Below are 19,953 nucleotides of genomic sequence, written 5' to 3' on the forward strand. Positions count from 1 at the left end.
CGGTCACGGCGGAATACCTGCAAAGGTCTCTCAATCAGACGGTAGACTGGCACTCCAGACACCTTCAGGATTACAGTGCCTGAAAACTGGATCCGGCGATCTTTCAGAACCCGATGACCCGGTGGGGTCCTTGTCAAGTGGATCTCTTCGTGTCACGCCTCGACTACCAGATTGCCCAATTTTTCAGCTGACGCCCAGACCCTCTGGCGCAGGCGACGGATCCCTTCCTGCAAGATTGGAGCCTGTTTAAAGGGTATGCATTACTCCTGTTTGCCATGATACCCAGGCTAATGGTGCTGGTTCGGAGGCAGAAGGCAGAGGTCATACTGGTGCCACCGCGTTGGAGATTACAAGTCTGGTATCCAGTTCTTCTGAAACTTTCTATGGATTTTCCAATCCAACTTCCCCAGACACCTCGTCTGCTGACGAACGTGAGAGGCAACTTGCACCCTCTGGTTCGAGAGGGCAGCCTCCACCTGATAGGTTGGAGGATTACAGGGGACGTTGGGAAGTCCTGGGCCTTTTGGAGATGGCTTACACCCTTATCAAGAAGGCATGGGCAGAATCTACCGTCAAGCGATATAGATCTTCCTGAAGGAAATGGACATGCAGGTGTTTGCGACGGGGTTTTGATCCCGTGGGGACCGATGTGATCCATGTAGTCAACTACCTGTCGGAATTAGTCGACAAGGGTTTGGGCTATCGCTCGATCAATGTGAGTCGATTTGCGATATCTGCAGGTCACATGCCAGTTCAGGGAGTCCTGGTAGCGGTAGGGGAACAACCTCTGCTGTGTTGGCTGTTGAGAGGCATAAGCCTTTCCATTCGCCTCTACCAAAGTACTCCTCCTTGTGGGATGTGAATTCAGTGCTGAGTTTGCTGCAGTCTTGGCAGGATAACTCTTATGCTTCTTGTAAGGAGCTTACAGGTAAGCTGACGATGCTCCTTTGTCTTAACACGTTTAAACGGGTATCGGATGTCTGGGCCTTGGAGGTTATGGCACAGGTGTTCACACCGGGTAGTGCACTACCCGGCTTTCCCGGGTCACCCAAAGTTGTGTGTGGTCCGCTGCCTTAGAGCGTACGAAATAATGACGGAAGAATACAGACCTCCAGGGGTCTCTCAGCTTCTTATTTCGCTCAGGAAGCCTTTCAAAGCGGTGATGGCCTCCACAATTGCCCGTTGGGTGAGATGGGTGCTCCAGGAAGCTGGTATTGATAAAACGGTCTTCGGAACCCATTCAACACGGGGAGCCATGGCTTCCAAAGCCTTTCCCTTGGTGAACGATTAGAGGACATTCTTAGAGCGGCACACTGGTTGTCGGACTCTACCTTTAAGGCCTTCTATTTTATGGTTTACATTTTTTTATTAAAATTTCATAGAGTCAAGCATTAGAGCGTTCTATTTTAAACCCATCTTGGGTATGGCTTCTCTGGTGGTTGACCAGCTTTGAACTAGCATAATCTGAGCCTGGGTCCTGACATAGAATATAGAATTTCCTAGCTATCGTTAAGGAAAGTTTAATTTCTATTTAAGAAGCGGAGGCGAGGATTATCCACCATTTGGACTGGATTCCCGTCCCTCCCTTACAATTTGCAGTCTACGTGTTGGCTAAGTATCGAATCTTAAGAGGGTTTTGGGGTAATGTTTAGATAAGGCTATTATTTATGCTTGATGTATCGATGAATATTGTTGGTTGATTAACCTGCCTCTTTATTGTTGTTACAGGGATACTAGATGTTTTTCCCTTTTCTGATGCGATCTTCTTGTCTTTGCAGGAGCTGAGCAGAAACAAGACCACTAATGGAAATGCGGGATCTGTTGTTTTGCCCAAAGAAAGAGGAAGTGCTGTCCTTTGATACTGTTTATATGGGACTGTCTCTATGGTTGTTTTGAGAATATTGCAAACACTCATGGGATTTGTAGTCTTTGGTTGTTGTTTGTTCTTAAGGTTGCTGAGCAATAAATATGAGAGAGTAAAGCATGGGTACTCACAAACTTTCTGTCGGGGGCCAAAATAAGTGTGGTTTGTGGCCGAGGGCCGCACCGGTAGGGGTGGGGTCAGTGGGGGCGGGGCTAGAGTAAAAAAAAAAAAAATCAAACCCGTTTCAAAACATTAGACAATGCGACAATGCTGTATTTCAAAAGCAGATCTAACTACAAAGAGCACATGTTGACAATACATTTTTATTAGCAGACAATAGCAATCTTAAGAGGCATTGCATAGCTCCATTCACACTTTGACCCCAATTCCATCACAGGATTACTTTTGGCCTACCCTTAACTCTGCAATGTCTTGCAAACTGAACGATGGAAAGGCAAGGACCAAAAACTAAAGAAAGTTAAGAGGACTCTAAGAGTTTACTGTTTGTTCCTGGAGCTAACTCCATCACCACTGAGGCCAGTCTGAGAGGGCTCCCCAGATTTTCTTCCCCGTCCGCCTGGCCTTCCTCCCATTAAACCCTTATAGTGCAGACTCTAAGAAACACCCTTGCCATTGCTGGAAGGACGGGGGATGGCGATCCAGCCAAGCTGAAGCAATACAAATAAGAAAAACTGCCATGGTGATGAAGACCATCCCTTCTTTCACTGTTTACTTCATCCTTTCTCCTACAAGGCAGACACCTTGATATCAATGCAACCACACTGCCATCACACACCCTGGATCTACTACCCATAGGCACTATCAGTTTAGCTGACTGTTCTCAACAGTTTTGTGGGATCGCTATAGACAGCATCAGAAGTCTTTCACAGCTTTGCATACAATATTACATAGAGTGGGCTTTGGTTCAGCCCCCCTTGCTCATGATTGCAAGGCTTTTTGTCCATTCCATTGCCAGATCCTGATTTTGTCTTTTCTCTCTATTCTTCTGCTGGTCCCACTACTAGAGGAATTTGGCTTTACCCTGAATGAATACGTTGTTTCCTTGAAATGCGGATATCAGGCAACAACTTTTCTTTTATTTCTTTACTATTTGTGTTTACCACTCTAGAGAAGTGCATGTCCTGCTCTTTCCCCTATATTTTCTCTTTATTTAGCTTTGCCCTTTTCTAGCTCGTGCTTTTTCCTCTCGCTTCTCCTCTACAGTAATCTTTGTTGTTTCCTCCCTCTGGCACACAGTACTGACTTCACAAAGTACTGACGTATCTCTCTCTCTCTCAGTCAGTCATTTTCTCTCTCTCTCTCAGTCAGTCATTTTCTCTCTCTCTCTCAGTCAGTCATTTTCTCTCTCTCTCTCAGTCAGTCATTTTCTCTCTCTCTCTCAGTCAGTCATTTTCTCTCTCTCTCAGTCAGTCATTTTCTCTCTCTCTTAGTCAGTCAGTCTCTCTCTCGCTGTCAATCAATCTCTCTCGCTGACAGTCATTCTCTCTCTTAATCAGTCAGTCTCTCTGTCAGTCAGTCAGTCTCTCTGTCAGTCAGTCAGTCTCTCTGTCAGTCAGTCAGTCTCTCTGTCAGTCAGTCAGTCTCTCTGTCAGTCAGTCAGTCTCTCTGTCAGTCAGTCAGTCTCTCTGTCAGTCAGTCAGTCTCTCTGTCAGTCAGTCAGTCTCTCTGTCAGTCAGTCAGTCTCTCTGTCAGTCAGTCTCTCACTCAGTCAGTCTCTCACTCAGTCAGTCTCTCTCTCAGTCAGTCTCTCTCTCAGTCAGTCTCTCTCTCAGTCAGTCTCTCTCTCAGTCAGTCTCTCTCTCAGTCAGTCTCTCTCTCAGTCAGTCTCTCTCTCAGTCAGTCTCTCTCTCAGTCAGTCTCTCTCTCAGTCAGTCTCTCTCTCAGTCAGTCTCCCTCTCAGTCAGTCTCCCTCTCAGTCAGTCTCCCTCTCAGTCAGTCTCCCTCTCAGTCAGTCTCCCTCTCAGTCAGTCTCCCTCTCAGTCAGTCTCCCTCTCAGTCAGTCTCCCTCTCAGTCAGTCTCCCTCTCAGTCAGTCTCCCTCTCAGTCAGTCAGTCAGTCAGTCAGTCCCAGTCAGTCAGTCCCTCTCAGTCAGTCAGTCCGTCCCTCTCAGTCAGTCAATCTCTCTCAGTCAGTCAATCTCTCTCAGTCAGTCAATCTCTCTCAGTCAGTCAATCTCTCTCAGTCAGTCAGTCTCTCTCAGTCAGTCAGTCTCTCTCAGTCAGTCAGTCTCTCTCAGTCAGTCAGTCTCTCTCAGTCAGTCAGTCTCTCTCTCAGTCAGTCTCTCTCTCAGTCAGTCTCTCTCTCAGTCAGTCTCTCTCTCAGTCAGTCTCTCTCTCAGTCAGTCTCTCTCTCAGTCAGTCTCTCTCTCAGTCAGTCTCTCTCTCAGTCAGTCTCTCTCTCAGTCAGTCTCTCTCTCAGTCAGTCTCTCTCTCAGTCAGTCTCTCTCTCAGTCAGTCTCTCTCTCAGTCAGTCTCTCTCTCAGTCAGTCTCTCTCTCAGTCAGTCTCTCTCTCAGTCAGTCTCTCTCTCAGTCAGTCTCTCTCAAAGTCAGTCTCTCTCTAAGTCAGTCTCTCTCTAAGTCAGTCTCTCTCTAAGTCAGTCTCTCTCTCTCTCTCTCTCCTCTCTCTCCACTCTCTCTCTCTCTCTCTCCACAAAAGCTGGGGGGCCATGGGGACATTACCTGCAAGGTCCGCGGGTTGCCAAGGAAGGCCCGCCTGGCCGCTGGCAGCCCGCGGGCCGTACTACGAGTACCAGGGGAGTAAAGCATAATCCTCTCCTCCGCATCCTTAATAGAATTGAAACTTTCCTTCACGATAGCTAGGAAATTTTATATTCCATGCTAGAAGCACAATGTTCCAGTTTAGCATGCAATTTTACGCCAGTCTCAGAAAGTTCGATTTAGGTGTACTTTGCATGTTACTATTTCAAAGCTGCTTTTGTGTACACATTTCTATAACAGATTAACAAACCCCCAAATTAGAGTCCTATTTTTATGTAAGTAACAATCCTTGGGCTTAGAACTGAGAAATGTAATGCCCTTGTGGTGCACACGGCAGCCAAGCAGCCCTCCTTCAAGACAAGCGGCTGCCCCCCTTAAATGAAAATTATAGCAGCGCTGGACATCGAAAACGCCCACCTATCTCCTTTGAATCTGTGGATTAGGGGTTTTGGTGCACTGATAAGAGTCTTTGTTGCTCTGGCATATGGGATTTACAAAATGGTTTAGATTGGTTTCAAGGTTTGGGACCTACAATAGAAAAGGAACAGACCTGCAGCAGGTTACAGTTCGACTCAATGGAGTGCTATTAAGTCACTGCAATGGCCTATGATGCAGAATCAGAAGTAAACACGCAAGGACAGAGGCTGTGGCATTGAAGGGTTTAGTTTAAAGGTGATAGGGACACCCGGACAGGGTTCATAAGCTATTATGGAACTTGTTTCTTTATTTGGAAATTGCGGGGCAGTTCCAGATGTGATACTTCACCCGCAAGAATGAGGGTTTAACTAAGAGGACTACAGGTGGGGTGAGGGGCAGAGACTGGAAGCAAATGCTTACCCCTGAAGACAAGTGAAACCAGACTAGGCTGGAAGCCTTGAAATAAAATGTAAAATGATATGCAGGAAGCGCAAGACCACACGGCTGGGCCTGCATCCACTCCTGCCCATAGATAATATAAGGATGGGAACTAGAAGGTAACAAAGCCTTGACTGTAGAGAACCATCCTTGGAGTATGGTAGAGTATGTAAAAGGTAGGCAAAGACTCAGAGATTAAGAAAGGAAATGATTATCAAGGATCGCTTGTACATTTTAAATTGTCTAGTTAACTGTGGCCTCAGTTCTTCCAAAGCTAAACTGGAAAGGTCTGCATCTGTGGGATCATGTAGAGCAAACAGATGGAGGGTACTGCCACTATGGGCATACCGACTCTGAGCAGGAGGAGGGCGTGACAATACTGTACTTGAGATAGCTGCTTCTAGATATGTTCTATTGTTTCCTGTTTAGCAGGGGCTGGGACTACAGGGTATGCTGATGCAGAGCAGGATAGGACAAGCTAGGGAAGCTGCGAAATATGGAATTACACTCAGGTGCACAGTTCCTGTCTTCGAAATGACAGGAACAATCAGTGACATGGAAGCTACCCACATATGTCACAGACACACTGCTCCTCTCTCCCAACCAAAAGGAGCAAGGATCAGTGGACAAGGAAAACACCACCAGGGATATAACTCAATTCTAAGATGATGGGGTACAAAATGCAAGAAGTAGAAATGGCAAATATCACCGTCAGCTCTTGTGGGGATGCTAGATAACCAGAATTAGATTGTCTGTAATACACATATAGTATTCTAAGGACGGAACACCTCAGTAATGAACGATCGCAAGATAAATGGACTTGTAGTCCCAATGTGCCACATAATCTGCTTCCTGGAAACTCTCTAGCCGATGTTGGATCTCTGAGCAAAGTAATTCACTATCTAAGCACTCACCTCAGATATCTACTCAAGACAAATTCAAGCCTTATGAATTGGGTAAGGGTAACACTTGTGATGTACAGCACATAGAAGTGCATCCAGAATCCATATGAAATTAAGAAAAAACTATTTGAATTGTGCCCTAACTAGGACACCTAAAGTATACACAAAAGTGATGAATGGAATGCTTGAATTAATCTCAGTCACTCGTAATTATTAGGACCGCATCCCAATCCATCTTTATATTGTCCACCATGCCATCTCAGTTTGGACCTAGCTATATGCAAACCACTTTCAACCCTGCTCCTTTGGCAACACACCAGCCGGAACAGCAAAGCCAGGGCCTCCCTGAACTGAACACAAGCAACCTAGGACTGATTTTGCCCTTCAAAAGACTCATCATTCAGGTATTACTGGATTCCAGTGACATAGTGTGCATGGCAGCCAGGTATAGCTTGGTTCCAATGACTCTGTGTGCACAAGACCAACATCTGAGCATACCCGTTCCACTTAGGGCGACACACTAAATTGTACAAAAAAAGTTATGGGTGGAATGCTTGAATTTTTCTCAGCCACTGGGAATTACTTGGGTTGCATGCCAATACTTATTATCTTGCACACTATGGCCCATCAGTTTGGACCCAGCTAAATGCAAATCATTCTCGAACCAACCTGAACTTGCATGCCAGGCCCTCCCTGAACCAGAACACAAGTAACCCAGGACCAGTTTCACCCTTCTTAGGGCTCATCAACCAGATATAGCTTTGTTCCAGTGACACAATGTGCACAGGGCCCACATCTGGGCATACCTGTCACACTTAGGGTGACACACTAAATTATACAAAAAAGTGATGAATGGAATGTTTGAATTAATCTCAGTCACTGGTATTTACTCTGACTGCATTCCAACCTATTGCTATTTTACACAACATGCCACCGTTTGGATCCAGCTATATGCAAATCAGTCTCGTCCCTGCTCCAGTGGGAACATTCCAGCCCGAACTGCCAAGCCAGGTCCTCAGTGAACCGGAACACAAGCAATCCAGGACCAGTTTTGCTGTATTTTTTGGCTCATCAGCCAGGTATAAGCAAGTTTGTTTAATAATTTAAAATCATACCTTGTGTACTTGTAAAAATATCCACATATAATAAAACATATTTATATTTAGGCACATAGACATATTATTCATTTTATAAATCTAAGATTCCTCATTAAAATACCAAAGTAATCACCACAATATTTTTTGGGTAAAAACAGATTACAAGAGCCTAACTTCCTTCTTACCAACACGGCATCTGAAAAAGTGCATTTCTTTTCTAGTACAGATCATATTGTGCACATTAACTATTAAGCATACCAGATTGAAACCCTCTTAGGAAATAGTTCTGCAAGTTCAGTCTACTAGGTTGGGTGGGATCAATTCACAGGCGTCTAATTTTCTTTTTGACAATAACAAATTTAGTAAAAGCAGAGTTCGTAACTATATCTGTTGATTTAAGACATCTTCGAAGTGCTTGTCTGCAGGTTTGAACACCGCAAATCTTAAAAAGACTCTTTAATAGCCCCCTTCTTTCTTCAACCAGGTCTCGGCATATACAGACTAAATGGATGAGGTTTTCTTCTCCTTTTTAGGTCGAGGACCGTCCGGTCTGCCGAAGGCAGAACCGGAAGTCGGACATTTAATGTTTTGGAGAAGAGGGGCTTGCACCCGCCCCTCTTCTCCCGTCTTCTCCATTGGCTGGCCTCTTGAATGCTGGCCAGCCATTGGAGAAGAGCTTCGTCACTCCGAACAGGCCCCGTCCTTTTCGGATTCGGGGCGTGTTTTTTTCAACTTTTCTGATTATCTCCTCCAGCCAATGGCAAGAGGAGAACACGCCCCCGAATCCGAAAGCGCCGCTGCCTTTCTCCGAGGCATTTCTGCTCTGCCTCGGAGAAAGGCAGTGGCACAGGGATTCCCTCCCCCTCGCCAGTACAAGCACCACACTAGGCAACGCATGTGAAGCCGGCCTTCACGCCCCTTGCTGGGAAAGGAACACCGGGGCTAGCAGCTGCTGTATGGTTCAGCCCCTGACCAGCAGACGGCCCTTTCCGAACTGAGATCTGCGTGGGCTCTAAATTGCTTCATAAACCCTCTATCTTGAACGCCTGCCTGGCTGCGAGGCTGCAGCAGGGCCTACTACGAGAGGAGACTGGGGGTAATAAAAACATTCATCAGGTTAACCTGAAATGTTATTATTCATAGAGTTTTGTCAAACATTAACGTGAAATGCCTTAATAAACGTAAATACAGCATACCGTTCCTTAATTTTGCCTGATATCGGTGTCAAATAATCTCTAATGCCTTTTACGTAAAACTCATTCTAGACACTGGACTTTTTATTTTATGAAACCATTATTCATACGCCGCATTAATTGGTTTTACAACATTTCATAATGTTTGAGGCCATCTGCGGGCCAGTTCGGCCAAGTAGGGAATTCCACCGCCCCTGGACTCCTGGCTTGGAAAAGCCTAATGCAACTGTATTAGTCAAATCTTATTCAGATTGCATACGTCTATTGCGATTTCAACTACAATTACATTTTCGTTAGACAGTAATTAGGACTAAACGATTTTTTGTGTGTGCTATTTTAAAACGGGCAGCCAATGGTACACTGATATCCGTGGCAGCTATTTACATACGAGAAATCATAATCGAACTAATGATCACACAACTCCCATAGACAACTTAAAAGCACATGGCAATTTGGGGAGCACATTTCCCTCCTAAACACTTGGCAAGCATTTTGGTGAAGCAACCTAAAATCATACCCGCAGATTTGGACATTAAGAACCCCGATTGGTAATTCACTACTTTGTGAAGTAATCATTAGCAAGGGAACTGAAATGGCAATTTATAAGGCTGTGTTTCGGAAAGATGCACTTGAAAGCCTATTGGTACACCAGATTATGCTGCCCATCTGCAGAATCATTATGCAATGATGTGTATTTGTACAAAACTGCAGGCACCAAGGACATTATAGCTGTGTCCGGCTTTTAAAACTTAAAATCTTAACCTATGGAGACGCGGTCGAGTTTTGCTCGAGGGAATCAACCCGATTAACGGCCCAGTTCATGAACGCGGTGGTCAAGGAACTGAACGACGTGTTAACTAACAGTTGCAATAGTCTGAGAAAATCAAAATCCACAACATTATTTTTACATGATCTTCCTTGAAGACAAGCGTATTAAGTGACGTGTGTAGGGTGTTTTTTATATTTTATTGCTATTTAATTATTTATCTTGCAGTTTGTAGTGGATGTGATGTGTAAATATTTTAAATGGTACAATAAAATGTTTATCTATTCATGTTAATTGAAGCCTGATTAAACGTGAACACCGATATGAGGCTGCGAGGCTGCAGCAGGGCCTACTACGAGAGGAGACTGGGGGTAATAAAAACATTCATCAGGTTAACCTGAAATGCTATTATTCGTAGAGTTTTGAAAAGGCAGCAGTCGTTTCTGTGCAAGGCAAACGTCATGTCAAACATTAACGTGAAATGCCATAATAAACGTCAATACAGCATACCGTAACTTAATTTTGCCTGATATCGGTGTCAAATAATCTCTAATCCCTTTTACGTAAAACTCGTTCTAGACACTGGACTTTTTATTCTATGAAACCATTATTCATACGCCGCATTAATTGGTTTTACAACATTTCATAATGTTTGAGGCCATCTGCGGGCCAGTTCGGCCAAGTAGGGAATTCCACCGCCCCTGGACTCCAGTTTGTGGGACAGGCTGCAGGCATCTATGCTGAGCCGCCTCTTTCCAATTCCAATCACAGGGGTGAAACTCCGCCCCAAACCCCGCCTAGTGTCTCCCAGGAGAGCATCCGGGCGCACAGACGGAGACACGCCACTGCCGAAACCAGATTTTGTCTTTTACTGCCTCGTTGTGTTGTAGTTAACCCTCTATTAATTATTCTAAATTGCTCTTTTACTTCAAGGCACAGCGCCGCGAGACCACATCGACGGCAATACTGCGCTTTACTAACCGGCGCAAGCGTTTATTCCGGAGGGTTGAGATGGTTTCTCCTGTGAGAGTGGACTTTCATCGCTTCTCTGCAATTGTAATTCAATCACAGGAACGTAATTTGGATCATTTAGTTTCGTGCGTTCTGGGACTTTATCTACTGGCCAGTAGTACCTGTAGCACCGTGGTATTTGCTAGGGTTGTTTAGATAAGGGTTTGCAACGTTTGTTGGGTTTTTAACCCCTTCGACGCTCATGACGGAACGGTTCCGTCATGAGCGTCGGTTGAGCTGTGCTCATGACGGAACCGTTCCGTCATGACCACGCCCGCGCAAGCAACGGTCAGCACCGCGGGGGAATCCGCCCCGCATGGAAGGGGTTAAAGAACACCCCCATAACTGAGATCTTTCCGGCTGCTCTGTGTAATTCTTGCTGCCTTTCTATACATACAGTCCAGAGACATTTCGGGTATGTCAATGATAAGTCATGTTTGACTCTAAGCCCATACTAGCTGTTGCTATTACAAGGTGGCCTCACCGGACACCATGTCTGAATATATATAGAAACTGTTTATGAAATGCCAACTATATCAACAGGTATGTGTATGTGTATATAAATATATGAAAAAGATTCCCATCACCCACAACAAGTGGCTCGCTTCATCATTTGGGAACCTGGGAACTTCACCAGAGAACCGTCTTCTACCAGATGGACGTAGATATCGGTTCAGTAATGTGTCCCAAATGTATCTATTGATATACTAGTTAGATCGAAGGAACCATCAAAAAACTAAATGAGGGTTGATGTGTGCAGTGCTAGTGTTAAAGAAATGTGAAAATTAAAATTGGTTAACCAGGCACGAAGATATTTTTAATGAAGTGCTACCTGGGTACCAAAATAAAACAAGACAGTGCTGTAACAGTTTGAAAGGATAACTGTGTTGGAAAAAACTGGTCAACATGTTTCAGCTCTTGGATACATTGTATCCTAGCTTTCGTCAGGACCAGAACGCTACTGCAATTAGTAATGTTGTGACTAAGATACATAGAATATATATTTTTATATACAACCTGGACCTTGTTTTTCGGTACAGGAAAGTACCTACAAAAGAAACAGCATTAATTGAAAGCAGACTAACAAAGTGCTTAAATGGGGAAAATCGGTCAACAACTGCAAAACATTCTATATAAGGTTTTTGCAAAGGTACCATCGAGTGTACAAAAACAACCATATAGACATAATCACAAATTAGAAAAAACAATGATTAGGTTGTCACTCACCCGAATTAATCTGGGTATGTGCCTCACCCCGCCTGGCAACTGCTCAGGTTAGGAGGCACCGCTCTGGGGAATAATATGAATGTAGAACAAATCATCATAAGGTTATATTAGTTGAAATGTTCAAACATCATATAGCGCTGGGTATGGCAACCAAACGGTTAAAAGCACGGAAGTCCAAATGTCAGAAAACATGCCAAACAACATTGTAAGCGTTTTACTTTCAAAGAGAGAGTAACATGGATACAAGCCGGTGATTTTTGCTGGTATTTAACATTGTTGTCACTATTGCGAAAGTTTTAGAGAAATTAATAATAAGTGTGCTCGATTCGCAATCACGTTGAAACGATTGAAGTGCACATTTTTAGTCAAATCCTACACTGAGGTAGCTGGGCTATACTCAACGTGAATCGTGTGACAGTAAGACCCACCTTGACCCAGTTATACTCAGAAAGTCGTGGAATTAGGATTTAAAAATTGAAACCAAAGCAGTATGTAGAGAATAGTCTTACCTCTCCGTCGGTACCTCTCGCAGTATCTGAGCGAGAAGGGGAGGTGTGAGCTTAAGGTAGCGAAACCTATTTAAGGATACCAGAAACGTCGTATCCGTTCGGCGCATAATCCAAAACAGGAGAAAACGCCGACTGATGACGTAATCACGCTGTAGCGTGACGTACAAGTGATTCTGGGAAATGTAGTCTAACCCAGATTTGCGCGTATACTGAACCCAACTTTATTGGGATCGAAAGGATGTTGACAGGCCCCACACAACGTAACCAAGTAAATGAAAAGAACTAGTGAAATAGCATTCACGATCTATTTTTCTTATGGAATGTAATCTACAATCCATTCCGATATAGAATATACAATCGGATATTAACGGCTAGGTGATAGCATAACAATACTCGAAACTCAGATCAGGAAGAGCAGTATAATGAATGACCGTTCTACTGTTTATCGAGGACAACACTAGGCTAATATAGCCTATGTTTGTAACTCAGAGTGAAGTCCACGGTATCTGGTCATTCAGTCCCACCCCATCACTATGCAATTTATAAACCCACTTCTGCTCTTTTGTGAAAAGGAATTTATTAATGTCTGTGACGTGGGAAGGGATGAATGGTTGTTCTAGAATAAGCCATTTCAAGTCTTCTGGCTTATGGTTAAAAGCCAAGAAATGAGTGGTAAGTCTTGTGGCTTGTTTCTTCCGCCTGATAGTGCTTTTGTGCTCACTGATACGGACCTTGATCTTGCGGGTCGTCATACCTATGTATCTTAGTGAGCACGGACAGGTGATAAGGTAAATTACCTTTTCTGAGTTGCAGTTGGTGTGTCGCCGTAAAATCCAAGGTTTTTCCAACCCTAAGTCAACTGACTTAGTTGGCTGGGTTTGAGGACAGGCAGAGCATGTGCCACATGGGTAATGGCCTTGGACTGGTGGTAAATCCCATAATGTGGAAGTAGTTCCTTTTTCTTTCATCCTGGGTCTGGTATGCACAAGATTGTCACGCAAACTCATTCCTCTTTTAAATGAGAAAAGTGGTAATGGGATACTCTCCTTTGCTACATTCAAGATGCGCCAGTGTTTCCTTATTGATTTTTGGACACTATTGGATAGTGTACTGAAGGTGGTGACGCATGTCATTCTCGTTAAGGGTTCCTTAGCTACCGGCGGTTCTAGCAGGGCGTCTCTATTGTTGTTACATGCCCTTTTTCGCGCTTTTCTCACCAGATGTGCTGGGTATTTCCTTACTTGAAGTTGCTTAGAGAGTGACTGTGCATGGACCTGAAAACTGTCCAACGTGGAGCAGTTCCTGCGAATACGCAGGAACTGTCCCACTGGAAGATTGTGTCGGAGAGACTGAGGGTGATGACTCTGGAAGCTCAGAAGAGAATTTTTTGTCTGAGGCTTCTTATACAGTTCACTTCCCAATACCCCTGCAGTAGGGTAGATCATGATGTCCAGAAACGGAAGTTTGTTTCTGTCATATGTGACTGTAAATTTGAGGAAATTGTTTTGAGCGTTAAGCCACGCATGAAAATCCAACAGAGTGGCAACTGGACCATGCCAAATCACCAAGATATCATCTATATATCTCTTCCAGCACGCAATCTGCGCACGGAAGGGATTTTGATCCATTAAAACACAATTTTGTTCAAAAATATGAACGTAAAGATTGGCCAGACTGGGAGCAAAAATGCTCCCCATAGATGTTCCGGAGATTTGGAGGTATATAGTCTCTTCAAATTGGAAAAATTTTTCCATCATCGCCAGTCTGGCACATTCCATAATAAATTGTGTCGGTGTCGTGGTGTTTCGGTCACTGTTATCTAAGAGACCTCTGATGGCTTCAAGTGTCTCTTCTTGAGGAATACAGGTGTAAAGTGATTCCACGTCGAAACTTACCAAAAGGTCAGTCTCGATATTGAAAGCAGTTTCTGGCAAAAGACGCAAGACATCTTTGGTATCTTGGAGATAAGTTGGCATATCTCTCACCATGGGCCGCATGCGGCCCATGGTGAGAGATATGCCAACTTATCTCCAAGATACCCTTAACGAGAACGAGAACAATGAAAGAAAAAGGAACTACTTCCACATTATGGGATTTACCACCAGTCCAAGGCCATTACCCATGTGGCACATGCTCTGCCTGTCCTCAAACCCAGCCAACTAAGTCAGTTGACTTAGGGTTGGAAAAACCTTGGATTTTACGGCGACACACCAACTGCAACTCAGAAAAGGTAATTTACCTTATCACCTGTCCGTGCTCACTAAGATACATAGGTATGACGACCCGCAAGATCAAGGTCCGTATCAGTGAGCACAAAAGCACTATCAGGCGGAAGAAACAAGCCACAAGACTTACCACTCATTTCTTGGCTTTTAACCATAAGCCAGAAGACTTGAAATGGCTTATTCTAGAACAACCATTCATCCCTTCCCACGTCACAGACATTAATAAATTCCTTTTCACAAAAGAGCAGAAGTGGGTTTATAAATTGCATAGTGATGGGGTGGGACTGAATGACCAGATACCGTGGACTTCACTCTGAGTTACAAACATAGGCTATATTAGCCTAGTGTTGTCCTCGATAAACAGTAGAACGGTCATTCATTATACTGCTCTTCCTGATCTGAGTTTCGAGTATTGTTATGCTATCACCTAGCCGTTAATATCCGATTGTATATTCTATATCGGAATGGATTGTAGATTACATTCCATAAGAAAAATAGATCGTGAATGCTATTTCACTAGTTCTTTTCATTTACTTGGTTACGTTGTGTGGGGCCTGTCAACATCCTTTCGATCCCAATAAAGTTGGGTTCAGTATACGCGCAAATCTGGGTTAGACTACATTTCCCAGAATCACTTGTACGTCACGCTACAGCGTGATTACGTCATCAGTCGGCGTTTTCTCCTGTTTTGGATTATGCGCCGAACGGATACGACGTTTCTGGTATCCTTAAATAGGTTTCGCTACCTTAAGCGCACACCTCCCCTTCTCGCTCAGATACTGCGAGAGGTACCGACGGAGAGGTAAGACTATTCTCTACATACTGCTTTGGTTTCAATTTTTAAATCCTAATTCCACGACTTTCTGAGTATAACTGGGTCAAGGTGGGTCTTACTGTCACACGATTCACGTTGAGTATAGCCCAGCTACCTCAGTGTAGGATTTGACTAAAAATGTGCACTTCAATCGTTTCAACGTGATTGCGAATCGAGCACACTTATTATTAATTTCTCTAAAACTTTCGCAATAGTGACAACAATGTTAAATACCAGCAAAAATCACCGGCTTGTATCCATGTTACTCTCTCTTTGAAAGTAAAACGCTTACAATGTTGTTTGGCATGTTTTCTGACATTTGGACTTCCGTGCTTTTAACCGTTTGGTTGCCATACCCAGCGCTATATGATGTTTGAACATTTCAACTAATATAACCTTATGATGATTTGTTCTACATTCATATTATTCCCCAGAGCGGTGCCTCCTAACCTGAGCAGTTGCCAGGCGGGGTGAGGCACATACCCAGATTAATTCGGGTGAGTGACAACCTAATCATTGTTTTTTCTAATTTGTGATTATGTCTATATGGTTGTTTTTGTACACTCGATGGTACCTTTGCAAAAACCTTATATAGAATGTTTTGCAGTTGTTGACCGATTTTCCCCATTTAAGCACTTTGTTAGTCTGCTTTCAATTAATGCTGTTTCTTTTGTAGGTACTTTCCTGTACCGAAAAACAAGGTCCAGGTTGTATATAAAAATATATATTCTATGTATCTTAGTCACAACATTACTAATTGCAGTAGCGTTCTGGTCCTGACGAAAGCTAGGATACAATGTATCCAAGAGCTGAAACATGTTGACCAGTTTTTTCCAACACAGTTATCCTTTCAAACTGTTACAGCACTGTCTTGTTTTATTTTGGTACCCAGGTAGCACTTCATTAAAAATATCTTCGTGCCTGGTTAACCAATTTTAATTTTCACATTTCTTTAACACTAGCACTGCACACATCAACCCTCATTTAGTTTTTTGATGGTTCCTTCGATCTAACTAGTATATCAATAGATACATTTGGGACACATTACTGAACCGATATCTACGTCCATCTGGTAGAAGACGGTTCTCTGGTGAAGTTCCCAGGTTCCCAAATGATGAAGCGAGCCACTTGTTGTGGGTGATGGGAATCTTTTTCATATATTTATATACACATACCTGTTGATATAGTTGGCATTTCATAAACAGCAATTAAATTCTGATCAGTACTTACTTAGTGGTTTTGTTACGGTCACTCAACCTCTTTTGACTCACAGTTTCTTTTTTGTATACATTTGTTGATTTGGGGATTACAAACTGTTTGAGTCGGTAAACCTATCCCTTAGACCCCTACTCCTTGTGAGATAATCTTTTATAGTTGAATATATATAGAGCCATGTATGGTAGACATCTTTTTGGCAACTGACGTTCCTAGAGGAGTAAACCCGTCCGGTTTGTGCAATATCTTGAGGATCTGGGCCTCTCTTTAAGAGCTGTGCTCGTTTTCTGCGTAGCAGAGAACTTATCCACCGCAAACCTTGCACGGCAATAGTTACACCTGACCTCATACAACTGAAGGCATTAAGACTAATAGAGCTGAAAAGGTATCTTTGCGGTCTAGCAAGCACTTGTGAAATGCATTTTGAACATGAGCTACAGACACACATGTACTTTTCATCTTTGCAGTGCATTTGATCTGCAGGTGTTCAGGACCATGGTAGGCTTGCACATATGCCTAAGTGTGGCCTTTATTACCTAGGAGGATCACCAAGTGTATTTTTCTAAAACTGTATACTTATGATTGATGTTTAATGTTCTTCCTAGAGAGAGATATGAGTTTTGTCTAGTGGAAGTTTTGACTCCTGGAAAGGTAGCACATAGGGTTAATGTGCCTGCAGCAAAGAACATGTACCATGCAGATCACAAAGTACACATAATGTAAATAGGTCAGTGGGCTACTGCGTGTGTCTGTGTAGGTGGCTCTATTTGTGTCTGGGTTGCTCTATGTGAGTGGCTCTGTGGGTGGCTCTGTGTGTGTGGGTGGCTTTGTGTGTGGGTGCAAATGCAATAGGTCTCGCATTTGAGAGAGATTAAGCTATTGACATTGTAAATAACAATGCCGTTTCTTTAAATGTTTTAAAAACAAACACAAACAAAAATAATGTCATGAGCAATGCCAATAGCTCTAACTTTAACAATGCCGAGATCGTTGCCTTGTTCCATAATCTGCAGGACATGGCTATTGCTTTACGCAGCCATGGCATTGCATGAGACGATCCCAGGAGAAATCACAATTGTGCTTTGATAAAAGCGTTTTTTAGTTTTGTAGACCAAGTTGTTTCTAGGTAAGTTTGTGATTTGAAAGTTTTGTATTTGTTCAAATCATCCATGTGCGCGCTCTTTTTGCAAGGTATTCTTTGTGCTCAAACATCGACAATTGTTTTTTTTATTCAGTTGATTATTTTTTTTAAAAGAACGGCATTATTGACATGTCCCAAATTGAGAGTACGGAGTACTCGTCTAATGCTGTTTGTAGGTACTTCCAAAACTGTGATTTTTGATTTACTTGTATTTCTTGCCAAAGCGATTGACATATTGGGTTAAAGATGTTTGTTTTTATTCTTTTCCATACCTTTATGTATTGACTTTTCCTAGCAATGAGCCGATTGGGTAACCCAAATTCTAGCCTGGTTTGGGCTGGCGATGCATTACAGTGAAGCTGAAACAGAATTTAAATATTGTTGTGATGGCATTGTTTACGGTTATAGAATCTCTTCCACACAATGCCTCACTACCATATGTAATACTTGGCCATAGTTTTGCTTTCATTTACTTTAAGAGAGGAAGATAACTAGGTCCCCCCAAGAACCTCTGGAGAGTTTGAAATGCTATGAGCGATGTGTTACTTCTCCTTTGTCGGTCCATCTTGTGTTGCTGAAATGAGCCCTTATCATCAAATAGTACCCCCAGGTACCTGTAGATCTTTACTCCAGCCAGGTATACCTTCGTTCCAGTGACACAGTGTGCACAGGACCCACATCTGGGCATACTCGTCCCACTTAGGGTGCCAGACTAAAGTATACATAAAAGTGATATGGAATGCTTGTGTTACATTCAGCAACTGGAAATTATGCTGGCCACAGCCAATCCATTATTTTGCACACCGCGTCGCCTGCCAGTTCGGGCTTAACTGTTTTGAGGAGCAGCTCAAGACTGATCTCCATATGTGTGCGTCCAAACTGAGGTGGCATGGTGGGAGAAAAACAATGGACTGGGATGCCATCCAGAGCAATTGGCAGAGGCTGAGATTAATTCAAGCATTCCATCCATCACCTTGTTGTTTTTGCATTGGATGCCCCAAGTGCTCCGGGTATACCCAGATTTTGGTCCCAGGCTCACTGTGCCACTGGAACCAAACTATACCTGGCTCTAATAAGAGTGAAACAGGTCCCGAGTTGCTGGTGTTGCACTTCAGGGAAGACTTGGTGTGACAGTTCGGGCTGGACGGTTCCCATGAGGAGCAGGGTCAGGACTGAGTTGCATATTAGGTCCAAACTGAGATGGCATTGTGGGGGGAAAAAAAGGACGGATAGGGATGCGATCCAGAGAAATTGCCAGTGACAGATTTAAACATTCCATCCATTACTTTGTTGTTTTGTTCATTTACATCTGACACCTGGCATCGTAAGACTGTCGCTATAAGGCAGGAAAGAGGTTTCCGTATGCAAGAGGTCACTACAGAGCCCTGGCCCCTGCCCTAGCCTTACACGGCCACATGCAGTTCGAAAGCAGCTTGCTCCCTCTGAAACATCCCTCTCTCTGAAGAGGACAATGACAGTCTCAACCTCAACACTAACCTCTCACTGGCCGCCGGTCCCCGATGTGTTATGGTAGTCTCTACCCTGCGGGCGGAGCTCCTGTTCCGATACTAGGGTCCTGATCTTCCCGAGACAGTTTGTTGTTTTCATACCCTCACCATTGGCACCCTGGAGAACCGGCTCTTGGGCAGCTGCACCATGTTTTCCGGAGCAGCGGGGTTACCTCTTCCGGTGCACCAGCTGCAAGGGCCGGTCCCTACAGACTTCATAGGCTGTCCTTTACTGGGCGGGCCATTGTTTCCAACCAATTGTGGGGTTTATTGGAAAGTACAGCTATACAGACCGCTCTAGCACCGCCCCTCAGTCTGTCAGTCAGTTTCAAACCACCTTTTCAGTCATTTAACTTGTCTCATCGGCACATTGGAGTTATATAGATTCGCGAAGAAAATAAATCGGAAGTTTAAGGTCCTGGAGGTAACACATTCTGGAACCTTCCGTTAGATTCGGGAGGATTCACCTGCAGGCAGGAAGAATCGGTTAGTTGAGCTTCCGTGTCTAATATCTTGTTTTATTGTTTTTACCCACGTTACATCTGTGTCACAAAATGTGTAGCTGCTGAGTTGTCATTTCTCATGATGTCAGCACACGGCGACTCCCGGCCATTGAGTGAAAGTTTAGATATGTGAGAGTAGTGCTTTTTAAGAGCAGATCGCACTGTTAAGTACAGGTCTCAAATGTCCTGTCCTTTGCCTGCCATACCTGTTCCTTAGAATTCATTGTGAGCCTCGCTCCTTAGAGTAGTCTCACTCTCAGCGAGTCTCAAGTGCCATCTTGTTTAAAAGCCTCACACATTATGGAATCTTAACTGTTAGGGGTTATAACATATTTTGTTCAAAAATAAAATACCACAGTGGACATTAATTTCTGTGTGTGCCCT

General features: G+C 43.7%; 2 protein-coding genes across 3 annotated transcripts in view; one reads left to right on the plus strand and one right to left on the minus strand.

Moving 5' to 3' along the window:
* The window catches only part of ANAPC16 (anaphase promoting complex subunit 16), a 125,551-nt gene extending 106,297 nt beyond the window's left edge, over positions 1 to 19,254 (minus strand). Inside the window, exon 1 of the mRNA XM_085603846.1 lies at positions 19,056 to 19,254. The gene's annotated coding sequence lies outside the window, so the exon portion shown is untranslated. The remainder of the gene's footprint in view (positions 1 to 19,055) is intronic.
* Positions 19,255 to 19,371: 117 nt separating this feature from the next.
* ASCC1 (activating signal cointegrator 1 complex subunit 1) overlaps positions 19,372 to 19,953 on the plus strand; it is a 727,350-nt gene continuing 726,768 nt past the window's right edge. Inside the window, exon 1 of one of the 2 annotated variants that reach the window (XM_085603842.1) lies at positions 19,372 to 19,552. The gene's annotated coding sequence lies outside the window, so the exon portion shown is untranslated. The remainder of the gene's footprint in view (positions 19,553 to 19,953) is intronic. The other variant, XM_085603843.1, reaches the window with a different exon arrangement.

The sequence above is a fragment of the Triturus cristatus genome, chromosome 1_2 (genome assembly GCF_964204655.1).
Source record: "Triturus cristatus chromosome 1_2, aTriCri1.1, whole genome shotgun sequence".
In the NCBI taxonomy this organism is placed as follows: domain Eukaryota; kingdom Metazoa; phylum Chordata; class Amphibia; order Caudata; family Salamandridae; genus Triturus; species Triturus cristatus.